Source organism: Protopterus annectens, chromosome 2.part2 (assembly GCF_019279795.1).
Source record: "Protopterus annectens isolate FY-2018-M chromosome 2.part2, PAN1.0, whole genome shotgun sequence".
Classification (NCBI taxonomy): domain Eukaryota; kingdom Metazoa; phylum Chordata; order Ceratodontiformes; family Protopteridae; genus Protopterus; species Protopterus annectens.
In genome coordinates this window covers 907,613,880-907,639,109 of record NC_056730.1, presented here as the reverse complement: position 1 = coordinate 907,639,109, position 25,230 = coordinate 907,613,880, and the positions used below count along the sequence as shown (strand labels likewise).

Sequence of the window (25,230 nt, the reverse complement as noted above, 5' to 3'; positions counted from 1 at the left end):
TTTTTATTGTTTGTTTTGCACCTCCTGGTCTAAAATCTCAAATTAATGTATGAAAACTATTTATCTTCCATATCAAATTTTACAGATCTGTCAACTCATTTTGATTTCAGAAGTTGAAACTGATTGCAAAGTATTCTTTAATTATATTGAAAACTGAAGGGAAAATGTGTGAATGTAATATATTAACAATAAAGAGTGAAGAGGTGACACAGCCACATGACACAGCATACTCACTTTCAGAAACATTTTGCACAGATTTCACAGTAATCTAAAAGGTATCAGAGTGCTATAGTGACAAAGAGAAATCATTATATAACTACAGATATGAAAACTGGTTGTAGTGCCCTTAGTCATTCCTCAAGATCCTGATCTTAATTCTGTGATGTCATGCTTCCTTTGTTGTGTCTGCTGCTTTGGGACTTGGGCTATAAGTTCACAGTCAGTGCATTTAGTGTATTCACCCTTTAAGATGTTTCTCCTTACCTCACAGCTTTGCCACAATGGAGTTAATATCTTTATGTAAGTAGAATATGAGGAGGGCTTGCCATCTTGCAAAAACATTGTACCAGTGTTGCGTATTATATATGTCAGTGAGTTGTATTCTCGATCATCTGTGAGTACCAAGCAAATCATCCAGAAAAGGTTTGAGCCTAGCCAGTAACTCATATTCAGGGATTTTCTCCTGCTTCCAGGAGGGCAGCACAAGATAGACCTGATGAGAATTTGTGGCTACCTGTCCAGTTGTCAAGATTTACTTTAAAACTGATAATGATTCTACTGTATTTTACCTATAGCGGGAGTTTATTCCAGAGATGGGTAATGCATTGGGAAATGAATCTGTCAGGCCAATGTGACTTATTGGTTGATGGAGATTTAAGTCCTTTGTGCAGTTATTTGAGGAACTGTTTGTTTTTTCAAATGCATAGGAGAACAGGACACCACAATGGAGTCTGTAAGAGACAGAATGCAAGGAAAAGGCTGGCACTCTGTCAGGATAGCTATGGGTATTGAGGCCAGTAATCTTGTTTTTTTTTTGGGGGGGGGGGTCTCTGAGGTCTATAGCTGAGTGATACATTTAAGTAAGTACATGCTGAAGGGAGCATTGCATTCAGTAACCAGTCTGATGAAAGATGCATACAGGAGATATATGACCTTTTTGGATATAGAGGAAATGCCAGTGTTACATAAAAAGAATTCCCCCTGCACGAAAGGCAATTGCACGGCTCCAGTAATAGAAATCCAAAAGCCAAAAGTTGAGCCAGCAAACTGTGAGACTAAATTGATATTTATTCAGTGAAAAAACAAACCGGTTTCGGCTGGTATACACCACAGCCTTCCTCAGTGTAACTGAAAATCATTGAAAATAATCCTTTTATAGATGTGCTTTAATTAAGTCAAACATGTGATTGGATATTCAGAATTGTTCATTTAATCCAGGTGGGAATAAACTTCCCAGTTTAACAATCCACTTCTTTTCTTTAGTATCCAGAATGGAATGCCATCCTGCTTTGTTAGATTTATTACCTTTTATAATGTCAATGACCATGAAACTGAACTTGGCAGATAAATGTTTGGTGGAATGTTTGAATAGAGCATTACTTGTTTTTTTGTTTCTCAAGTCACTAGTGTGTTCAGAAATTCTTAATCTAAGTGGCCTTGACGTTTGGCCTATATAGAAAGCACCACAGCTGCATGTAGCTAAATAAATCAGCCATTCACTGCTACAATTGGCAAAAAAGTTAATGTCATAAACTGTGCCGCAGTTCTAACTTGTAAATTGCCTGGACTTAAAAACTTTACTGCAATGAGTGCAATGACCACATGGATAACATCCCATGAGTACCTCATCCGTGAGTGTGGTTTGTACTTCTTGAAAGGATGTTTTGGAATGGGAAGGTTTATAATGGTTTAAGTGTGAAGCTAGATTTCTGCCTTTACGGAATGAAAAATAACATCTGTCTGATAGAACATTAGATAGGTTATGATCACTCTGTAGAATATTCCAGTGTCTTTGTACACTATTAATTAACAAATCGGAATTTCTACCATAAGTAGTGACTAACCTGATAGGTGACAGCCTGTGTTGTTCATGTTGTTTATATTCCAAAAGTTCTTCTCTTTTTAGTGTATTGGCCCAACTGCTGGCCTGTAGAACATGTCCCATCTGATAACCCCTGTCCTTGAATCTGCGAGTCAGATCCTGTCTGTATTCCTGGAAAGTTGAATCCCTAGAACAAATGCATCTCATTCTAATGTACTGGGATTTGGGGATGTTTCTTGTTATATGAGGTGGATGAAAGCTGGATGCATGGAGGAGGGTGTTGTATTGGGGATACTTCCTGAAAACTTCAGTACATAAAGTGTGATCTGATTTCCTAGAGATAGTAACATCGAGAAAAGTAATTAAGTTTAAGTCAAAGCTAACCATGAAGTGTAAACCCCATTTGTTTTCATTTAAGTATTCAATGAATTCAGACAAATATTCCACATCCGCCCTCCATACCATCCAGCAATCATCCAAATAATGCCTCCATATGTCCATCTCTGTCAGGTATAAATTATGGCCTGCATCGTAAATAAGCTGTTCCTCAAAAAAGGCCATAAAAAGGTCAGCATAAATGGGGGCAAAGGATGCCCCCATAGCCATACCCTTAATTTGCCAATAGCAGGTGTCCTGATAGAAAAAGACATTGTTAGTTAGAACATGCTCTGTCAGGCCTAATAGAAAAGTATTGAATCCTGGCTGATACAATTGTGATTTATTTAACCAGTATTCAAGGGCCTCTAGGCCAGCAGCATGAGGATTGTTAGTATAAAGGGCACTAACGTCTAGAGTACACATTAACCATTCAGGTTCGAGTTGGGTGTCTGAGATGATTTTCAGAAATTCAGTAGTATTTTGTATGCCTGACCTGACCCATTTTCAATAAAGGTTTAAGGTGTTTGGTAAGAAATACTGACAATGGCTCAGTAATAGAGCCTCTCTCAGACACAACTGGTCTCCCAGGTGGTTTAACAGGATCTTTGTGTATTTTGGGCAAAAAATATATATACTGGCTCATAGGGTCCTTGATGGTAAGCTGTTGCCTGACTTTGTCACTGATAATACCTTCATCTTTGGCTAATAATAGAAATTCATCTATCTGTTTTTTAAAGTTAAAGGTGGGGTCCAGCGGCATCCCGAGATAATACCACCTGTCCTGAAGTTGTCTTTTTGCTTTTGTATCGTATTGAAGCCAATTCATTACTACTAAGGCCCCACCTTTATCAGCAGAAAGAATCACAATGTCTTTGTTGTTTTGTAGTTCAAATAGTGCATCTCTTTCGATCTTTGAGAGATTGTTTCATTTGTAATTAAATTCACCCTTGTGATAGTGTAGATCTTTGAGAACACTACTTTGAAATTGGTGTACCGTGGGATTCATAGGAGGCATATACCTAGATTTATGATAAATTAATTCATTATCTACACCAAGGTCAGTAGAATCTTCAAAATGCAATTTAAGATTTATAAGTCTACAAAAATGACATTACATCTTGTGCTAAAAGATCTTCAGCAACCAAAAAGCCAGGAATAAAATTTAAACCTTTATTCAGTAGTTCCATTTGTGTGGAGGACAAAATCTGATCATATATATTCAAATCATTGACATTTTGGGTTATTTCTGTGTTATTAGTTTCAAAAGACAATCTATGTTGTTAATTTCTTGCATGTTTTCTACCTGCTCTTTTGCATTTGGGCCTAAAGGGGCTGAACTGTATGCCCTCTTGGGGGTGGATGAGTCTGGTGTCTGTATCTGTGTATGAAGACATATCATCAGTAGATGACCCTGTGTCCATAGGACGTTTTTTCAATATCGACCTTGGTCATTTTCTTTTGGGAGTTCTTGTTTGTGCTTGTTGAAATCTGACTTGTTTGCTAATACTGAAAGGGTTAGCAAGCTGATAATCCATTTGGTCCCGTTGGAATTTTTTAATCTTCCTAGTTTTTAGTTGTCCTTCAAGAGCATTACATTCAGTAACCAGTCTGATGAAAGATGCATACAGGAGATATATGACCTTTTTGGATATAGAGGAAATGCCCCTGAAAACTGGTATCAGAGGCTTTGGTCAGGTCAGGAAAATGTGTATGAACTGCATTACCATTACTCAGTGCTGCCATAGCCTTTTTTAAAGATGTTAATGAGATTAAGGAGGAAGAGCCTGACTTTGATGATGCCAGACTGGTGTGGATCCAGAGCTGTAGAAGGTTTTCATTGTTTAAACTGATGAGATAAGAAATTATATGTTCCAAAACCTTATATATGAGGCTATTGAGGCTAATGGTTCTGTAGTTGTCTGAGGAAGTATATTATAATGGCTATTTTAAAGGTTTCAGCATGGAAAGGCAAAGATTGAAAAGATTATTAAGGGGTTCATATACGCGGTATTGGTCACTAATAATCTGACATTAAAGTATATTGTCCAGTACTATGGACATGGGGCACTTACATTTTGAGAGGACTGAAAGAACTTGTTCCTCTGTAATTATATAGGGTGGCTGGGAAACATAAAGTCATGAAACATTCATTCGCTGTAGTTAAGAGTAAAAACTGGCACTGAATTTGTCCGCTAGGATATCAACTGTTTCCTATAGGTCAGAGTGGGTAGTATCATTTGTGGTCAAGCTAAGAGCATTAGTGGGTCTAATTTCAATATGTTATTAAAGAAGGATTTGTAGCTACTCTTAGTTTTAGAGGTTATTTCAAATTCATATTCAACCTTAATATTCATGATGGCATCCTTTAGATGTCCTTCAATTTCACTGTTGCAGTATAGGGTAGCCCAATGTCCAGCTAGTACACCAAAGCCTTAGGTTGCTTTAAGGTATGCCCTGCATTACACATTTGCTCCTCACGTAGTTTAGGTCATAAAGCTGACGTCCAGACGTACCATCCTTAGAACTACTTTGCCACCAGTCCGAACGCCATCTCTGGATCGTTGGTCTGAACTCCCATATTCCATTGTTGTTTCACTGAGCCATTGCAGATAAGTACCCTGTTGGGGTTCCTTTTTTACTTTTCTTTTTGTTGCTTGTGGGGTTTCATGTCATCCAAGAAGGGTAAATGCCATTGTGGGGGACAAGAGTCCACATAAAGACTGCCATAAACAGTGTCTGTTTTGCCTTGGCGCCTTGCACGACCATACATCCTGTTCTATCTGCCAGGCATTTGTACCTAAAACTTTCAGTAGTAGACTTTCTTCTTTGGAGCTGTATCTTGAGAATCAGCCTGTTAAACCTCTCGCAAATAGATACGATGGAGAGAACTTCCTGCCCTGAGGGACAGCAGTGAGTTAAGAAGAAGGCCAGGAAGCCTAGGCCAGAATCTTCCATTGTTCAGCCTCCACTGGATATGTCTCCCAAGATGAGTGAATTTTCAAAAGTTTGCCTGGCTTTGTTGTCAGATTCCTCTGCTACGACCAGGTTGGAGGACGGCAGGGATCCAGCTTTAAGCACATCTGAGGAAGCTTTGCAGACGTCTGTTTCAGATGTTCAGGGGGAACCATGGTTGATCATTTTTGAGGGGCTAGGGGTGTTCCTCAGATTTTAGTCAGAGAAGAAGTTCCTACTACCATTACTGAATACCATTCTGTGTCAGAACCTTCCAAGTTTTATAAGGCAGGCGCCCCATTGAAGAAAAAACAAAAAAACAAAAAAACTAAACATATTTCTCCTGCCCCTAAGGATCCACAGAGTGAGTGGCAGACCTTCACTCAGGGTTTGTTTAGTGCTTTGATGGCATTGAAACCTTCTCAGGGTGTTTCTTTTCCTGCTCCCCCTTGGTCCTCTACTCCTCTTAAAAGACCCAGAGGACAGGATTCCTCTGAGGAGGAGTTGGATTCTGATGAGGAATCCATTGCTTACTCTTAGATTCCTTCTCCTTTGGACTATGAGTCAGAGGAAGAGGAGGCTACCAGTCCTGATACTCCCTTTGAAAATATTTCATTTGGGGACACAATCTCCAGGATGGTGGAGTTCTTTAAACGGGATTGTGCTTAGGTCTCTGAGATTCATAAGAGGTACTTTGGGTTGCTGCAGACAAAATCTTCTAAACCTTCTGCTGTTCCTCCTGTTTTGGCTGCTTTGTTGAATATGTTTTCCAGTGCCACTAAAGCTCCAGATTCTCAGCCCCCCTGCTTCTATGAAACCTGATAGGTTTTATAGGTTACCTGAGGAATGTAAATTTTTGTACTCGTGTCTTGCTGCTGACCCCTCAGTGGTGTCTGTGGCCTCTGACAAGCCCTCTCAATTGCTTCCTTCGCCCAATTTACTGCCCTCTGACAAAGATAGCAGAAGCATGAAAAGGCTAAGTAAGAAGGTTTACATCTTGGCTACCTTGACTTTTAGGCTTGTTAATTATCAAACCCATATATCCAGGTATGTGTTGACTCTACTTTCCCAGGCCTGTCAGGTAATATCTGACTTTCCAGACTCTGAAGGTAAAACTTATGCTCTTATCCTGTTAGGGACTTCCTCCCAAGTATCTCATTTTTCCATCAAGTGTACTCATGATGCAGCAGATGCTTCTTCCAGAGCTGCTGCTTTTGGGTCAGTGATGAGAAGGTATTCTTAGGTTCAGCTTCAACCTTTGCCTGATGATATCAAGGCTAAGTTAATGGATGCCCCACTTGATAATAAACACTTGTTTGGGGAAGCTGCTGCTGAGTTAAGTCCCTGCAGGATAAAGGAAAGGCTTTACTGGAACTCAAACGTGTTTGTTTCTCCTGTTCCTAAATTTCAGAGAAAGTACCCCAATAACCCAGCCACATAGACACCTTTTTCTGAGGATGTGTTTAGGGTCTTGCAGGAGGCCAGGAAACCCAATACTAGGAAATCCTACTTATCCAAATGGAAGAGGTTTTCTGTTTGGTGTCTTTCTCATAACCTTTACCCACTTTCTGTGGATGTTCCTTTGGTTCTGTCTTATCTATGTGTCTATGTGAATTGTTCAATGCTGGGTTGGCTTATTCTTCTGTTAAGGCCCACTTATCAGCTATCCCTGCTTGTCTGCTTTCATCTCCTCCTTATTACTTTTATTTATTTATTTGACATTTGTTGACCGGGTTGGTCCAGCTGGGGCAGAGCCCTTTTTCAGTGGAGACCCGGGGAGAAAAGCTCCATAATTACATAGTTACTTAGAACATGTAACTAAATTAACACAGTACATAGTTAATTATACAAAAGTCCTTGACAGTGATGGACTACCATGCTGGGTTTAACATGAGTAGCATTTGACTTAACAAATCAGCACAATACAGTAGGTACAGTGTAGAGTAAAGGTAGACAAATAAATAATTTACATTCAAGTCAAGCCAGAGTACAGTAGGTACCATGCAGATTAAGGTAAAGAAATAAAAATTTACATCCTTAGTCATCAGTTCAGCTGAATAGTAGCAGTGGGAGAGAAGTAGTTTGGCACAAAAGATTCTGTTAGCACCTAGTTAAAAGAAATAGGTACAAGGTAGAGAGATAGGAATGTAGGAGTAGTGAAGAGAAATATAGTAGATTAGAAGGGAAGTTGGGTGATCTAGGTATGGGTGAAAGGAGAGAGGCTGGATTGGCAGAGACGATTCGGGTCAGTCTGGTGGATGAGAACACTGACATAGTCTTTTATTGCACAAGTGATTTTTTATGGCATTTCTGAATTGGTGTTTGGATCTAATATTTTGAATGTCTAGTGGAAGTTTATTCCAGTTCTCAGCAGGGGAGTAGCTGTAAAGGTTTTTACCAATATTGATATTTGGTTTGTATATGGAAAGGCGATGTTGTTCAGAGCTCCAAAGTGTCCTTGCTGGGGTGTAGGAGGAGATAATAGATCGGATGCTGGGGGAGAAAGTGGGTTGGTATAGAATAGAATGAATTACCTGAAGCTGAGAGAAGAGAAGGTTATGGGGGAATTCTAACCAGTTCACTTTTGTGAATGCTAAGCAGTAATGAGAGGAGTATGGTAGTTCAGCAACAAATTTGGCTACCTTGTTGTAAGTGGACTCTAGTTTAGAAAGTAGTGAGATTTGTAAGTTGGTGAGAGTTTGAGACTGTAGAGAAGGGTTGGTAGTAGGTAGGCATGTGATAGGGTTGCCTTGGCTTTAATGGAAATAAAGTTTTTATTTCTATAAAGGAGTCCAAGTTTTTTGTGGTTTTCTTAATGTAAGTACATGCAGGTCAAATTTCAGCTGGTCATCAGTAATGACCTAGAGTAGTTTGGTATGGTTTTCCACTGCGATGGGTGTGTTATTTTGGGAAGTGATAGAGAAACAATGTTTAAGATGGTTCATTGTTTAGGGGACAAAGAATAAGAGTTTAGTCATCTTTGGGTTTAATATAAGATAGTTTTGGTTGAGCCAGTTTTCAGTAGACAAGAAGGAGTTCTAAGTTGTAGTATGAAGCTCGAGGAGGGTATCAGCTATGGTGATGACTGTAGAGTCCTCAGCATATTGTACCTGTGATGACTGTGGAGTGCAGGTAGATAACTGATTGGTAAAAATATTAAATAGTAGTGGTCCCAGAATTGAATCTTGGTGTACTCCCATCTTTACAGGGAGTTCAGAGGAGATAGCACAGAGCCATTTCACAGATTGGAAACTATTGCTGAGATAACTAGAGAACCAGGAGATAGTTGGGGTTGATATGTTTAGTTCAGAGAGTTTATCTAGGAGGAGGGGGTGAGAGACTGTATCAAATGCTTTTGAGAGGTCAAGAAAGAGGCAAGAGATTAATTTATTCTGGTCTCTGGCTTGTGCAATGGTGATGATGAAGGAGATGAGAGTAGTAGAGGTGCTATGACCAGGATGAAAGCCATGCTGGGTGGGGGTGATTAGGTTCTCTTGTATGAGGTATTGTCAAAGTTGTTTGTGTACACATTTTTCCAAGATCTTAGAGAGGGGTGATAGAATTGCAATGGGCCTAAAGATGGATAGTTCAGTAGAGCTGCCTCCTTTATGGATGGGTAGGGTGTAGAACTTTTTCCAAATAGCAGTGACTTTGGATTCAGTAATAGATCAGTTGATAATAGAGATGGGTAGGGCTATGGAGTTGGTAGCTTTTTGGGGAAAGAGTGGAAGGAGACCATCTGTTGAGGGAGTGCAATGTTTAAGTTTAAGAAGCAGGGATTTTATGTAACTGGTGGATACAGTTTTTAGGCAGAAGGCTGGGGAGGTGTTAGAGGGTATAGGAGGGTTGGTGAGTGAGGTAGTATTGGAGTTTGGATGGTTGGCTAGCTTGCTAATAGAGTCTATAAAGTAGGAGTTGAAGTTTGCAGTGGTTTGGAGGAGCATATTGGGGGCTAGGTTGTGGAGAGGAGGGGTTTCCATGGATGAAGGATGTGGTTAATAGTATGCCAGAATTTCTTAGGATTATGTTGGTTTGTTTTGGGAGGATTTGAGTAATAATTTCTCTTGTCATTGGTAATGGCTTTCTTTGTAAAGTTGTGGAGATGTCTATACTGTTGTAGGTGGAGAGGGAGTTTGGTTTTAGTCCAGAGCTTCCAGGTTTTGTCCATCTGAGCCATTAGGGAGTGGGTAGAGTGTGTTAGCCAAGGGGATACAGCTGATTTTATTCTGACATTGCGTACGGGAGCTAGGGATTTGAGTATGTTAAGGAATGTGTTATTAAATTCCAAAACAGCTTCATCAAGGGTTAACTGGCTGAGGAAGGACCAATTGATAGCTGAGAGCTGCCTGTTTAGTTCATTAGGGTCAAAGTTTTTTTAATTTACGACATGTTTTTTGATCTTATGAGGTTTGCAGATGTGTGGGGTAAAATGGAGGACTTTGATAGGGCCGTGGTCACTAAGGGTGTTGGGTAGGGTTTTGGGAAGTGATATTTCTGGGGATGAGATACTAGAATCCAGTCAAGAAGATTTGAATGAGTAGTAGATTTAGAGGTATAGGTAGGTGTGGTTATTAGTTGGGTGAAACTATGTAAATTAATGGAAGTGGAGGGGGATTCAGTGGAGAGAGTTAACCAGTTAATGTTGACATCTCCCATGAGTATTGTCTCATTGGGGAGGTCAGAGCAGAGAGAGGAAAGGATACTTTCCAGTACTGGGATGTTGCTGCCACGTGGAATGTAGATTGCGGTTATGTTAAGTGAGGTGTGGGTATTTATTTTTACAGTTAGCTACAAGAAGTTCTGCAGGTGAGTTTGAAGGAGTGGAGATAACTAGAAGGGTTAGAGTGAGTTGGTCAATGTACATGATAGGAACACCTCATCCTTTTTTTTTTTATTTGATCTAGCCTTAGAATGTTGTAGCCAGGGGGGAAGATGTCTTTGTCTGGGATGTGGGGTTTTAGCCAAGTTTCACAAAGGGCTATGATGTCAGACTTCTAGATTTGAAGCTAAACAATTCCTTAAAGGTCTCCTTCATATTAGGCCTCCAAGAAAGCATTTTCCTCCTCCCTGGGATCTTAATTTTGTTTTGGAGAAATTGCCTCTGGCTCCTTCTGAGCCTGCAACTACAGTTTCCTTGCAGCATTGCTCTTGGAAGACTGTTCTTTTGTTAGCCCTTACTTCTGCCAGACGGGTGACTGAGCTTCAAGCCCTTATGGCCTGTCCTCCTTTTTTGGTGTTTCATAAGGATAGGGTATCCTTGTGTTCTAATCCTTCTTTTATGTCCAAGGTGGTAAATGAGTAGTCCCTTAATCAGTCTATTCATTTGCCCACTTTTGTCCCTCTCCGCAGTCTGCTAGAGAGAAGGTGCTGCACATGTCAGATGTGCATAGACAACTCAGATTTTATTTGGATAAGACTATTAGGAAATCTGATCAGCTCTTTGTTTCTTTTCATCCCAAGTCTTTGGGATTAGCTGTATCCAAGCAGACTATTTCTTCTTGGATCTCAAAAGGTATTTCTTTTTGTTTTTTTTTTTCACGGTTAGAGCCTTCCTTATTCTGTAAATGCTCATTCCAACAGAGCTGTGGCTTCTTCCAGTGCTTTTTCAAGGGTTTAGATAATAACTCTATTCTTAAGGCAGCTACCTCGACTTCTGTGTATATTTTACCAAGCACTGCACGTTGGATGGAATTTCCAGAGCTAAAGTTGGTTTTGCTAGGGCCATCCTTCATGGCTTCCTAGAGTTCTGCTAGTCCTTCCTCCTCCCAAGTTTCTTCCTGAGCTTTGGCACTCTCCCTAATGTTATGAATACTGGGATACTGAAATGGAAGGACATTGTACAGTTGTGTAAAATTGTACCATAATGGTAGATGTCCTTCTCTTCACTGTTACAGTATTCACTCCCTCCTCCCCCTGGTCCATTTCTCTTCTGGATGTACTGGTTACTTTTTGGTTTTCTTGGACTGGTGTTCCTACTGGGGCTTTCATTTCTGTGGATAGTATGTCTAGACGTCACCGTTATGCCCTATGCTATAAGAGGAGCATATGTGTGACATATGGCATACCTTAAAGCAACCTAAGGCTTTGGTATACTGGCCGGACATTGGGCTACCCTAGGCAGGGGATCCCTAATGTTATGAATAGTGCAACAGTGAAGAGAAGGACATCTACCATTACAGTAAGATTTTACACAACTGTACTTTCTTTGCTAGCTCATTTAACTGAATTGTTTAGGCGAGTACAGTGAGATTTATTATACGCTTTAGTAATTTTTTTCCTTGTTTATTTATATGGGTGTTATTAAGGACAAGATTAAGGGTATTAGGGCCCATAGTAGGAAGGCTGAATGCTTGTTTGAAGGAGTTAGCAATTATAAAGTGAAGGAAGTGCTGATCATGCTTATCCTTTGTATTGTAGTTTGGCCAGCTTATTGATAGACAGCTGAAATCACCCAGTACAAAAGTGTTTGGATTTATGTGAAATTTGGTGAAGGCATTAAGACATCTGTCATGGTCAGTAGGGGATGTGCAGTGTGATCTACAAGTGAAGTGTAACATGGATTTCATTGTGTTCAGTTTGTGGGCCACGCGGAACCTGTTAACAGATGATGTAGTCTGTGATAGCCTTGCCATTTCCAGTAGGCTTAAAGACACTTTTGGCACTGAAACCAGAAGTAGAAAGAGTGCTACCTTTACAATGAAGCCAAATTTCTATGACTGCATAGATTTGGATACATTCAAGTTGCATGAAGTCTTCAAGTTCAAGCATTTTAAGTTCAGACTCCTGGCATTGAGTAGAATCACAGTAATGCAGTTTATCTTGAAATTTACTAAGTTGGAATGTAGGGTAGATGGGCTGTACCTAAAAACGATATTTAGGGGGAGCAAAGACTTTGAATGGAAAGTGAAAGCCCTGGTAAGAGAGGGGCTCATTCCAAGCAAAGGAATAAAGTTTGTCAGCTATCTCCTCACATACTGACAAATGCTGGATCACTTTGAATGACATGCTACTTACCCACTTACATTTTCTTTGAATCTCATCATCATGCTGGGCATTATTCTATTTTTTATTTTATTTTATTTTATTTTGCATTTGTTTATCTGGTTTGTCTGACTGGGTTTAGTCAAAATCCCTTTTCATTAGAAGCCTGGGGAAGAAAGCAGCAACATATCACAAACATTTAAACAGACATTCAGTAATATGCATGAACAGATATGAAGTAGTGCACATTAACAATTATTCAGTTCATACATTTGCTAAATAGACTACATTATTATGAAATAAAGGCAACTATGACAGTAAGAAAGATATTTATGTATTAGTAGATATTGAACTTTGAACATTTGAAGGTGTGTATTGATAGATTTGCCAGATGAATAATAGATTATATGATTGCTGCTTAGAAATTCAAAGAAATGGAGATGAGAGATGGAATTAGTGCAGAAAATATTAATATTGTAGTTAACAGGTGGGGTATAAATGGGTTTGTAGATAATTGCATATATGACTGTCATAACATGGATATTACAAGTACAGAGGTGGGTGTGAGCAGTATCCTAAAACTATGTATATGACTGGGAGATGCTAATAAAACTATTCAGGTATTGGTAAAGACTGGTTGTGGAGCATATGATTCTGAATGAAAATAATTGGTTTGAAGATATGGCAAGATAAAGATAACAGTTTGTTTACCCTGAAGTTATACAAGGGTATATACACCGATTTGATAGGTAAAGTTTTAGTTGTGTTTTAAGTGAGTTTTCATTCTCAATGGATTTCACTGGTGGCTGGGTGTCATTCCATGGCTTATCTACACAATATGAATATAGAGACTCACCTGCAGTATTAGATAAGTTACTTATTCTGATTTTTCTCTACAGCTTAAAATTCTATTGGGGAAGCAGTGTTGCATTAAGGTGTTACGTGTGTTTAGAACAACTAGGAAAAGTTCATTGAACTCAGAGACAGCATTATATATGGGAAGAGCTTTAGTACTCCCAGTTAAGGAGATGTAGTGTATTAATAAAAGTGACTTCATGAAAAGTAGTAAGTTTTTTTTTTCTAGGCTGTAATGATGTGTTTTGTGACTGTTGCTTTGGTACCCTATGGTGAAGATTGGTAAGTGATCACTTAGGCAGTCTGGCAGAGTACCATGGGATGATATTTTATTTGGAGAGGATGTTAGGATCCAATTTGGGGGTTGATTGTCTGGCTGTGGCTTTATTATATCTAGTTGGTGTGGTTATACATTGGGTGAACATGTACAGACATATATTATTGTTTGGATTCATAGTTTATATGGATTGCCAATTCATATTAACATCACCCAATATTGCATTTTCATGAGGGACTTTTTAGGAGACTCAGCAGAGAATATCTTCCAGTGTTTTTGCATTGCTATCTACGAATGTATATATATATATATATATATTCACTTTAGAAGACTGAAAGCCCATAACACTGAAATTCAAAACACTGAAAATTCAAAATATTGAATCCCATAACATTGAAAATACATAGGAAACCAACATTTAATATATGCCAACACAACTATATACAGAAACAAATAAAAAACAAACCGTATTACACTTCTATAACTATAAGCAGGGGAGCAAGCCCCCCTGCACCCCCCACCCCCCACTACTTAAATATATCAACTCCCAAATCGCACTACACAGAGCAAAATGGCAAACATACCATTCCATACTTTATGACTGCATGTTTAAATTGTAAAAAAACTATCCTCAACCTTCTGTTAGAAACACTACTTCACTGCGATCTCAGCGTTGATATATTTAAGCAGTGGGGGTGCAGCCCCCCACATGGAGGGTGCAGGTGGGCTAGCCCTCCTGCTTATATTTGAAGAAGTGTAATTTGGTTTGTTTTTTATTTGTTTCAGTATGTAGTTGTGCTGGAATATAGTACGTGTTGCTTTCCTATATTTTTTCAGTGTTATGGCCTTTCAGTCTTCTAAAGTGAATCTACATATATATATATACAAACATGCCCATGATTGTGATTGTCTTATGAGTGTTTAGTTTTAGTATGGCTATAGTATTTCTGAGTTAGAGAAAGTTGGCAGGATTTGGGGGGAAAGTCAGTTATCTGGCAGAAAATAGACACTTGCAGCTTTTTTGTTGGCACTGTCTAATCTGATAATGCCCTGGCAATTTATTTTATTTTATTTTATTTTTTTTAATTCCTGGTGGAGACAGGTTTCTGTGGCAACCTGGATCCCTAGATTGTGTAGTGCTATCTGTTGCCTGAATATGCTGAGTTGGGCCTAGGTTTGGATAGATGTCACAACTACAGTTTTTAATTATGGAGGCATTTTTTCTTGATTTTATGTTTAATACTCAACTTGTGAGTAAAGGGCTGTTCCTTTGGATAATCATACTTGAACAGTAGAATATAAAATTGCTGATATAGATAGGGTATGATCGAGAGTTGTGATTCAGAAGTATTTTGCTTGGAGGACACAATATCAAAGTTTTGATGGAATTGTGAAGATACATGCATGTTGGCAGAATTTTAAGTGTTTAAGTAGGAGAAGAGATACTAGTATGAGGATTTGTTGGAGAAACATGTTTCCCAAATGTAAGAAATAAAAGTGTTTGAAGGATTGGAAATGAGGCTGTAATTAAGATAGGAAATATGGAGGGTTTATTTGGGAAAACTAGAAGGTGAAATGTAGAATAATAGATTATGTTTCATTTGTATGTTTATAGGTGATTTTGAGATGTGTAGGTGTTTAAGAGTATAGGTTGTTGTGAATATTGATATGAACGATGATGAATTTATGTAGTGAAGGGTCTGTTAACAATGTGAAGTAGGTACTGATAAGGAAAGGTAGTAAAGCAAAACATACTGATTTAATTATGTATGAATATGGCGAGAGATTGAGGGTAGAGGGGCATAAGCAGTACAGAAAGATAAGAGGAAGGCTGAGAGATACTACAGAGGAAGAGATGAGTGAAAAATATTAATCTGACAGTAGTATATGAGAGAAGATTCTACGGGTGAACTGAAGAGGGAGTCTTGCTCATGAATGACTCAGAGGTACTATTGGGGAGAGGTCTGAGTAGAAGTGGTCTTAGAACAAAACAGTGGTAGGATACCATTCGGACACATGCATAGTTAGATCTATCATATCCTTGTACATTTCTCCTTGCATAGACCACCTAAGGAATAAGAGAGCCCTTGTTATATAATGGATCCTGGCTGAGAAAGACAGCTGTTACTCTGTTCTTACTCAGCCTGGTGAGATTGCTGTCTGTGTGCACAACAGAGGCATGTGTAACTAAAACAGTACCATAATTACATGATTTATCAGTTTATGGATGTTTGGGAGAAGAGCCGATATTTCACAGGGGAAGATAACTACTGAAACAATTAAAATTAAAAGCTAAAATTACATGCAGCTAGACAATATATAATGGTTTCCTATACAGAATCAAAAAGAATCTAAGCCTCTATAAATCATGTTAAACAAACTGATCAAAATGTTAGTATGTAAGCATACTCTGAAAGTATGGAAGTAAACTATAGTGGTACCAATTTGCAAAGAGGTGGCTCTCACATCAGACCTGAGAAACTGGAAGACAATCAACCTGACCAGTACTCTGTGTAAAATCATTGAAAAAGTCAGAATGGAGCTTATCTAGAATGATACATTGGACCTACTTGTGTTGCATATGGAATAAAATGAGTCTGCTAAGGGGAGATACTGAAATTCATGGCATTATTTAAGGATGTTATAGAAGCAGCGGGGGAATGAACAGCACTGCATGCTGCTTATCTTGACTCCATTAAAGCATTTGACTCCATTCCATTTAAAGAAGTAAGTGACAACTTAAAAACACTAAATATCAATCCATAATTTAGTGATTAAAGCTCTGATAAAGGAACAGGATGCCGGAAGATAGGATTCAGGGGGTTACTTATATGTCCCATTGAGAATTAACAAAGGACCCCCCAGGACTCTGTACTAATACCTTTTCTTTTTGGACTGTTGTTTTCAGATGTTTAAGTGAAAATAGCCTCTAGGTAACCAAGTATGCTTATGATTTCAAACTATATACCAACATTCTCCAAGATTCTACAAAAATACAGGGTCTATATTATATGATCAAAACTTTAGTTAGTCGAATAACTAAAGCTTGATCACTAAATTTCGAAGTCCCAAAACTGAGAACGGCAGTTTCCACACAGGGAAACAATGCCGTTGTCCCAACTAAAAAAAAAAAAAAAAAAAAAAAAAACATTAAACACAAATCAAGTGGGGGGCTTTGCACCCCACACCTCCCAACAAAATATACCAACTCTGAGATCGCTCCACATTGTAGAAAGGGCAAAATCCACTTAACGGCCAAACAAATTGTTTCCCTGTGTGGAAACTGCCATTCGCAGTTTTGGGACTTCGACATTTAGGTTCATAGGTAGGTACTAGGCTATCGGCCCTGGGGCCTGTACAAGCCCAGCCAAAAAGGTACCCTGGCTTTTGCCACCCAAGAAAATTATTTTCCTGTGCCACTGTCGAGCAGAGCCACTGAGGTGATCCCCGGGGTGAATTTCCTATTTCCCATCCAATCATCAAGATTGTTCTTGAAGACTGCTAATGAGGAGATTTGTTTGATATAGATAGGTAGTTTATTCCAGAGTATGGGAAGTCTCTGGGACTGGAATCTATCCCTCCGGCATGTTCTGTTTATTGTGGTGACAAGGTTTAGGTCCCTAGAGCTTGTAGCTCTGAGGGATTGGGATTTCTTTAAGTGGAGCATGTCCAACAGCTCTGGGTTTGACATAGCTTTGTATGTTAGGCAGAGATCACCTCTGAGTAGGCGATATGCGACGGAGTAAAGCTGGAGTTTTTTTGAGACGGTCTGCGTGGGGCATCTGTTTGAGGCTGGTAATCCTCTTTGTGGGGTATTTCTGCGGCCTTTCCAGTTGTTGTAGATGTCTTGTGAGGTACATACCAACAGGGGCGTTGTACTCTATAATGGGTCTAATGAGTGATGAGTAGAGGGGAACAATGACCTCTTTTTTTCTGGATGAGAAACCTTTTGTGATGAGGTGTGCCACGTAGAAGGATTTCCTGACTACTGTGGCGATGTGATTATCAAAGGAGAGACTACTGTCCACCTGTGTCCCAAAGTCTCTTATCACACTTTCAGTGTTAAGTATACTACCGCCTATGTTGTAGTTCATGGGTACAGAGTTTTTACCAAAGGGGATGACAATGCACTTTTTAGCATTGAGCTTGAGGCCATGGCTTTGACACCAGACATCTGTCTCAGTGAGGCCGTTTTGTAGGATGTCCACATCATTAGGAGTTTCGATTATGGCTCCTAGTTTGCAGTCATCTGCGAACTTCGTTAGCCAAAGACCTTCTGTGTTAACCTGTACTTCAGAGAAGTAGATACCAAACAGGAGAGGACCAAGGACTGAACCCTGTGGTACTCCACTTGTCACTGGTTTGAAGTCGGATTTGGAGTCTGCTACTTTCACAGTGTGGGTTCTGTCAGTGAGCCAGTTGGCAACCCATCTTGTGACATAGGGATTTATACCTAGTTTAGTGAGTTTATCTATAATTCCAGAGTAGGGGATGGTCTCGAAAGCCTTGGCAAGATCTAGATAGGCTGTGTGAACCACCTAACCCTTGTCTATGGCTTGATGACTGCTTCAAAGAAGTCTATCAGGTTTAGGAGACATGATCTGCCTTTTACAAACCCAAACTGGGTGGGATCCAGAGTTTAGAGATTACCAATGTCTTTGTTTATAAGTTGCATGATGATACGTTCCATGGCCTTGCAGACCAGGCTAGTCAGGTTAATGGGGCAGTAGTTCCTGGGGTCCGTGGTGGCTCCCCCCTTGTGGAGTGGGATAACTGTTGCTGTGCGCCATTCAGCAGGCACAAAGCCTGAGGTGAGGCTATGATTGAACATGGTACTTAGGTGGGGTGCCAGTTCGTTCTGTAGTTCATGTAGAACGCAGCCTGGGATGTTGTCTGGTCCCATGGATGCTGTGTTCTTGGCTTTGGAGAGTGTGGTTTTTACCTGTGCAGCCGTGATTACAGGAACTTTGCATTCTTCCGGTATAGAGATGGGCTCTTTAGGGGGTGAGAGGGGGGTAAAGTTAGCACTGAACCTATCTGCCAGGATGTTGGCAATATCAGTTGGGTCTGTATATTTAGTGCCATTGTGCTGTAACTCAGAGCAGATCTGAGTGTTGCCATTGAGATTCTTGACATAGCTATAGAATGCTTTGTGGTTGTCTTTAGAATCTGTGGCGATTTTGATTTCATAACTAGCTTTGGAGGATTTTATCAGGGATCGCAGCTTCTTACTGAGGCTGACCAGGGAGCTCCTCCACTCATGGGATTTTACTCTCTTTTGCAAGAGTTTCTTCCTTCTGTTGTACAGTTTGTTTATGGCAGGGGACCACCAGATTGGCTTTATTTTTTTGAAGGATAGCGTCTTGGTTTTGTTTGGGATAGCACGATCCATGCACTCATGTAAATGCTTATAAAATGCAATTGTGTAGGATTCAGTAGTCGTAACTGTATTGTCCATCAGCATGGGTGTCATGAAGTTCACCACTTGTGTCTTAAGAAGCATGAAGTTGGCTTTGGAGAAATTTTTTACCATGGTTTCTTTAATGGGGGGGGGGGGTTGAGGCAGGATGTGGATATCTAGGGTAATTAGCTTATGGTCGGATCAGACCAATGAGGCGCTGACTTCAGGTGTGGAACACCGGTCACTCATATTGGTAATGACTAGATCTAGGATATTGTTGCCCCTGGTGGGGGTGTGGATAAGTTGATCCAGGGCATTGGAGTTTATGAGTTCCAGAAAGCGTTGAGCGAAGGAGTTGGTACATGAGTAGTTTTCGCAGTTAATGGTGGGGTAGTTGAAATCGCCAATTATTAGGGTGTTTGGTTGAACCCTAATATTTTCCAGTACATCAAGAAAAGAGGAGTGGGAATCCTGGGGCATGGTGGGTGATCTGTAGCAAGCTACAATTTGGATTGCAGTTTTGCCCAAAGTTAGTTGCACTTGGATAACCTCGGCTGCATTATGCTGAGCAACTAGCCTGCAGGTGTGGATATCCTTAATGAATATGGACACACCTCCACCTTTGGTGTTCTGGTCCAGGTTACATGGCCGAAAAGTGTGGTATGAGTTATAGCCTGGTAGTGCAAGGGTGCTCTCTGGAGCCTTGAACCAGGTCTCAGTCACTGCACAGATATCGATGTTCTCCATTTTAAGGAGTGCCTCGAGTGAGTGCATTTTGAGATTTAGACTTCTAGCATTGAGTAGCATCACCCTCAGTTTTTGCTTGCCTGTTCCTGTTACGGTGGTGAATTTGTCATTTGAACCTTGCCTAAAAAAGGCACTATAGGAGCGGCAAGAAGCTTAGCCAGTATCCGGAATCCCAGGGGTGACAGGTGCAGGCCATCTCTGGCAAAGCGTCGTGGTCTGTCGACCATGTCATCCCAGGCAGACAGATACTGGATCCCTTTAGAATGGCACGAGAAGCTTAGCCAATTGTTGAAGTCAATCATTTTGTCCTTGTACTGCGGCATCATTCTGGGTGATGGCAGAATGCTACTCAGGGCTAGGGTCATACCTGCCTGGGCTACAAAATCGGAGTGCTCTTCCATGTCTCTTTTCATGTAGTCCAGGGAGGTACATCTCAGGTCGTTCACACCAACATGGACAATGACAGAGTCATATTTGTACTTGTTGTGGAGTGACCTGAGTGCTTGGGTTATGTGGCGGATCCTGGCACCTGACAGGCAGCTGGCAGTAACCTTCTCCTTGTTTAGCCTGGTGAGTGGGACATCAGTGTGCCTGACTATAGAGTCGCCTATGACTAGTGTGTTGGGTACGTTGTTTTGCCTTATTGGCTGTGGTTGACTGGCACACTGAGTCTGCGGGCTATGTGTCATTTGGGGTTGTGTTGGGGAGTGGAGGTTGCTTGCATTTCTGCTTTGGAGGTCTCTGTTGCTTGAGCAGATTATTATTGAGAGCCTCCGCGAATGTTTTTGTGTTTCTATGTATGGATTTTGGTGGTGTAGATTTAGTGAGACTATGTGATGAGTGTGGAGTGGTGCAAGTGTTTACCTTCTCTTCTTGACTGTCAAGTTCAATGTTGATTGGAGAGAGCTTTACCTCTTTAGCTTTTAGTGATCGAGCTTTAGTTATTCCACTAACTAAAGTTTTGATAATATAATATAGACCCAAAATGCATACCCTGTGCAGTAGTACAGACCTAACCTTTAATATCATAAGACTTGGTAAAAGAGGGGATAAATTATTATTGCAAAAGAAATGGTCATTACATAAAAAGTGTCCCTTTAAAAAAATCTAAGAGCAGAGAGAATTGTACATTTAAAAACATCCTAGGACAGTCGTGAACAACATTTTAAACTTTGACTAGTTTGCATCTACCAAAGTCAGAAGAGGCATATTTTCTACTCTTTCTAATTCTAAAAAGCATGCCTAATCCCTTCATGGAAATCATTTGTGCCTCTTTTATGTGCACTTTTCCAAGCCATTATTGAATTCAGCACTTAATTTCTTCAGTCTTTAATGCCACCTGAAACAACTATTAGTGGTATAAATAATTCATTACTAGAAAAATAACAGGGTTCGAAAACATGAACTTTCTACATCAGGAATTTGGTATTATATTCTGCTTCTTGTATGTTACTTAGAAATGTGTCTTCCTAGTCTATGGCTTAATATTTGATCATTCTATAGGGAATGCAGCACTGGGGTTGCTAACACCAGATTGGGAATCTCATAATAAATAAACAATAAACAAGTATCGATGATGAGAAAATAATGGGGAAATATGGTAGATATATTAGTACTTCACACAATGTCTTCCAATGTTATGAAACAAGCTTCCCTTACAATCTGAAATCAGCCATTAACTTCCTACAAAATAGTCTGTATATGTAATGTATGCATATGGTGTGTATAAGTGTGTGAATTTGTGTATAGCTATATATGCACATGTTTGTATGAAGTTCTTAAAATATCAGCATGGCGTTATTACAATGAAGCTTTGTGAAGAACAGAAAGTTGTAAGTCTGACACCTGAACCTGTGACCTTTTTTATTACAAAAACTTATATTTTAAGTCAGTTAATAATTTCATGTGGTTATGCAACTTGAATAATTGGATGGGGAACAGGAAATTCATCCCTGGTTTGGCACTTATGTCTATAATGGACACAGGTAGCCTGTAAATGGTTCATCTCCTAGGCCCGTGCTTGTAAATGTTTCAACTCCCAAGACCCTGCTTACACTTATCAAGGGTATCAGAATTTGTCAGTTCTTTGGGATGCATGATTATGCTTAAAAAAGCCCTTGTGGACCGTTAGCCTAGTAAACACCTATGAACCTATGCTTAATTTATTATTATGAAATGCATTTGTCTTTTGGTACTGCAAACTACAAATTGGTTTCATCAAATACCTGCAGTATAGAAAACAAATTGGCCTCACTAGAGACATGGCTGTCTAGAGAAAACCCTACTATAGCAGACATTACAGAAACTTAGCTAAAAGATTCCTTCAGCCTATCTACCTATATCCAGGACAATTACACTATCCTAATGACAATATACCTGGGATTAGCAGTGTCAACTAAGTTATACTTCTCATCAAATGTTAATACCACTATCCACATTATTAACTCAACAAATACTAACAAGAGTTATGATAAAGCCCCAAATGTGTTACAAGCCATCGGAGTGTTAGGTAATAATATCTACCTTAGCACTGCTTTAGGCTTTAGTCTCCCACCCTCCACCAACTTCTGTTATTAAAGACACTGCTGTTCAATGTACAAACACAGTTATTCTCATAGAGTATAACCTGAACACTATGTATGATCACAATAAACAGCCTACAACAACTTAACTTTGAACAAACTATAAAACAGCCTAGTAGACCCATTGTCACATTAGGAAACTACTCAACTCTTAATCTTATTATTATCAATATATCTCATTGTTGCAAAGGCACAAATATTCTACCAAACTTCCTAAGTGACCACTGTCTTGTACTTTCCTACTAGTTATTCAAATCCATTCCTCAGATTGTGACATGTAGGCCTTTCCCCCAACATAAACTTGCTATGTTGGATATACATCTTTACTCCATAAATTGGTCTCCTGTGTACCACCTTAGTGATCCAACAACTGCCTTGTCATTTTTCATTGACACCCTGTTAGCAATCCAGGATTCCCTTTTCTCCTAGGTGTACAGAAGGCTAAGAGGGCAAATATGCCCACGGCTAACAAATGACATCAAAAACCTCATGAAACAAGAAAATCTTTCCAACCTAGTATTACATGGTTACCATCTCTTCTTAAAAAGCAAACTAGAATTGCTACTAAATTAGATAAATCCATCTACCTAAGAGAAAAACAAATATCTGCTACCAGAAATACCCAAAACTTTTAGAATGAAATCAAGAGACTTACTAGAGAGTCTTCCAACACCTCTTATCATGTTATGTCCCCAGCAACCTTCCAGAGGAATAAAAAGGCATTATCATATTCTCTTTAGAAAACATCATATACATATTTCGTACTTGTATCTCTAATTGTCAACCAATGGAGATGAACACATTCACAACTCTACTCTTTTAGTGAACATATTGCAACATTCCACTTCTATGCAATCTCTGAAAATGAAACAAAAAAGCTATTACAGACTCTGTTTCTCTTCTCTCCATACAATTTTCTTTAGAAAAGCTGCAGGCAAATTAGCCAAACTCATAACATTCATTTACAACCTGTCACTCTATTCATGTAACATCCCATCTGCCAGGAAACATGCCATCATTAACCCATTACCTAAGATCCCACAACCCATGCTACATAAAGAATTTTACCCACGCTCCACCTTTTGTCCTATTGCTAAAATATTCAAAAAACTTATGTACAAATAGCTTCTGAAGCCCATTAATAGTCATGAGCTCCTCTCTGATAGACAACATACATACATATAAATATTTCAAGCACAGGCATTAATGCCCTTCTGGCCCGCCAATATACCAAAATGCTTGTTCCCATATTAAGTGTTTAGGCTGTTCTTAAAAATATCTAAACTAGTACTTGCTTTAATTTGGTAGTTTGTTCCATGCATCAGCTGTTCTCTCAGAGAACCAATTAATACACTTTTCATTCCTATAAAAGTCTTCTACATAGGTTGTCTGATGATTCTGTAGTACTTTTTGATAACCTCAAATATTCCCAGAGATAGTTGTCTCTGAATGCCCCATATACCTGAATAGGATCTCTTCTTAGATATCTATAACGAATACTGTACAAATTGAGATATTTTACTCTTTCATAATAAGTTAAATTTTCACATCCATGGATGTCCCTGGTATATTTCCACTGTACTCTTTCCAGTTTACTCATGCTTGTTTTCTTATAAGGTTTCCATATTGTTATTCCATACTCAAGTATGGGTCTAATGTAACTAATAAACAATAACACTTTACACTGTCACCTATGTGCATTGAATACTCTGTAAATATAAATATGTACCTACTTCTGATGCTCACTCTGCACTGTTACCCATGTGCATTGTATAATTTTTGTAAATATTGTGAATATGTACTTATTCGTGAATACCTTACATATACCTACTGTACTAGTACTGTAAGGTATGTGATCTCCTGACTGTACTAATAGATTGTTATGCATTTAACTGTTTCTGCCTTTTATGTTAGCATTCGATCATATGTTAGCCAACTCCTTATTTGCAATCAACTGTCACCCTGTAAAAACCTATGTATGCACACTGTAACTTCTTTGAGCTTTTCTCCCCAGGACTCCACTGAAAATAGACACCTGCTGTCCAGTCGGATATTATCCAGGTAAAATAAATGTTAAATAATAATAAAATAATAAATAATAATAACTTCATCATTTCTGATTTCCTAGAATTTATAAATGTTTTTATATAACCTATAGATCTATAACTATCATTAACCAGTTGGTTGCTATGGTTAGAAAAATTCAAAGCTGGATCTACCCATATACCCAGGTCCTTAAATAAGTCTACAATATCAGTCACTGTGTGCTGTATTAAATATTCACCTTTCAATTTATGTCTCCCAAAACTCATATGCTTAGTTTTTGATGTATTTATCATCAAATAATTCTCTTGCGCCCAAATGGTCAGTCTGGTCAATTTATTTTGCAGACATGCCTTATCTGTAACACATTTATTTATTTATTTATTTTACATCTGTTGACTGGGTTAGTCCAGCTGGGTTGGAACCCTTTTTCAGTGGAGACCCAGGGAGAAAAGCTCCACAAAAACATAGACACTTATTTTTTTGACTAAAGTAATATGATATATAGGTATTGACAATAGTATCATATAAGAAAAAAAATGTAGCTTAGTTTAATATGAGTGACATATAGATTCAAATATTAACATTGTACAATAAATACTTCCATCATTTATGTCCGGGAGAGACATAGTAAGGCACAAAAATGTCTATTAGAGTCTATACTAAAATAGGTAATCAGTTTATCCAATTTTAGGTCATCTGCATATAGACTATAGAACATCTCAGATGAATAAGTTAGGTCTGAAAGATACAATCTAAACAAGTAAGGGCCTAGGACAGAGCCCTGTGGGACACCCTGCTGTATAATACTTGCCATGTTCTATTTGTAAGCCATGCAGCTATCCATCTTATCAAGAGTGCATCGATACCTAGCTGTTCTAATTTATTGCAAACCACCAAAAAAATGAGACCAGTGAATAACAGCTCTACTTTCCTGAATAAAATTTATTCCACAATACAAATTTCTCTAGCG

At 39.1% G+C, this 25,230-nt stretch overlaps 2 protein-coding genes across 9 annotated transcripts in view; one reads left to right on the top strand and one right to left on the bottom strand.

Moving 5' to 3' along the window:
* ZFYVE16 (zinc finger FYVE-type containing 16) overlaps positions 1-25,230 on the bottom strand; it is a 3,161,611-nt gene that overhangs the window by 2,495,523 nt on the left and 640,858 nt on the right. The gene's annotated exons all lie outside the window — the stretch shown is intronic.
* Positions 1-25,230, top strand: part of NUDT12 (nudix hydrolase 12) — a 588,354-nt gene that overhangs the window by 192,791 nt on the left and 370,333 nt on the right. The gene's annotated exons all lie outside the window — the stretch shown is intronic.